The sequence below is a fragment of the Octopus bimaculoides genome, chromosome 4, assembly GCF_001194135.2.
Source record: "Octopus bimaculoides isolate UCB-OBI-ISO-001 chromosome 4, ASM119413v2, whole genome shotgun sequence".
NCBI classification, from domain to species: Eukaryota; Metazoa; Mollusca; class Cephalopoda; order Octopoda; family Octopodidae; genus Octopus; species Octopus bimaculoides.
Window position 1 is genome coordinate 136,913,944 of NC_068984.1, and position 1,965 is coordinate 136,915,908.

Below are 1,965 nucleotides of genomic sequence, written 5' to 3' on the forward strand. Positions count from 1 at the left end.
ATCGTTTAACGTCCGCTTTCCATGCTAGCATGGGTTGGACGATTTGACTGAGGACTGGTGAAACCGGATGGCAACACCAGGCTCCAATCTGATTTGGCAGAGTTTCTACAGCTAGATGCCCTTCCTAACACCAACCACTCAGAGAGTGTAGTGGGTGCTTTTACGTGTCACCCGCACAAAGGCCAGTCAGGCGGTACTGGCAACGGCCATGCTCAAAATGGTGTATTCTATGTGCCACCCGCACAAGAGCCAGTCCAGGGGCACTGGCAACGATCTCGCTCGAAAATCCTACGAAGGCCAGTCAGGCGGTACTGTGTTAAATAGATTTCACAGTGACTGAGGAGGTTCTATCTTTCTCGACTACACCATGGGAAAGACAGGCTCTTCTAGGAGAAAAATTCTCTGACATAAAACTTGCAGTCAAAGTCAAAATGGGGTCGGTCATCTTGCAATGCTTGCCACTGGAGCATATGGCAAATGAGACAGCAGCAAAAGTGTTGTACAAGCCTTTGTCACTTAAATCGGACAGCATACAGATGTCTCATTATTCATTTGGAAGCTGACAAGATGAAGCAATCATTATGTGTGTATCATTGTAATTACACACAGAGACGATGCCGACACACACACACTTGGTTGTGTACGCATTGAGATAAATACAATAGCACGCAAGCATACAAACCCAGATACACATACACAGACAGATACACTAACATAGTTATATAAATGCACACAGACACACCACACACACACACATACACATACACATACACACACATCTTTGTGCAAATCTTGTTATATAAACACACAAAACAGATATACATACCCTCGTGTGCTTACACAGTTATACAAAGCAAGCGTACAACCACATATATGCAAACACACACACAACACACATACACGCACAGCTGTCCCAAGGGATAGCAGAGGGCTATCATGGTCCATGGTCCATGCTTTATCCTGGTGTGAAACCTGATTGGGATATCTCTTGTCTGTGAGAGAGAGAGAGTACAAGGAGGGAGATAAAGGTCAAAAGAGAGAGGGAGAGGGAGAGGGAGAGGGAAGACAAGAGTGAGAGGGAGAGGAAGGACGAGGGAGAGAGAGAGAGAGAGTTCAAACAAAAGTGAGAGGGAGAGTAGTGAGAGGGTGGGAGAAAGAAAGAGATGAAGGAATTCAGTTAATTTGAGTGATATGAAGTACCTACCTACCTACCTACCTACCAGCACCATCTGTTGAGCTAGTTTATCGTCCAGTTTTTAAGACCTACAGACTACTACTACTACTACCACTACCACCACCACCACCACCACCACTACTACTGCTGTTACTACTACTACTACTACTACTACTACTACCACCACCATCACCACCACTACTACTACTACTACTACTACTGCTGTTACTACCAGTACTACTACCACTTCTACTACTATTACTACTACTACCACCACCACCACCACTACTGCTGTTACTACTACTACTACTAATACTACTACTACTACTACTACTACTACCACCACCACTACTACTACTACTACCACCACCATCACCACCACTACTACTACTACTACTACTACTACTACTACTGCTGTTACTACCACTACTACTACCACTTCTACTACTATTACTACTACTACCACCACTACTGCTGTTACTACTACTACTACTACTACTACTACTACTACTGCTACTTCTACTACTACGGCTGTTGCTGCTGCTACTACTACTACTACTACTGTTGCTGCTGGTGCAAATGTTAGATATCGCTGTACAGGTGTCAGAAAATTGCAATCAACAGAGAACGATGGGAAGGTGTGTAATTTGGAAGGTGGGGGAGTTGGGGAGAGATGGTGGTGGAGAGGGACAACAGTAACAACAACACTGACAGCACTGAGTAAGGAAGGCAAAGAGGAGGGGAAGGAAGAGGAGGGGAAGGAAGAGGAGGGGAAGGAAGAGGAGGGGAAG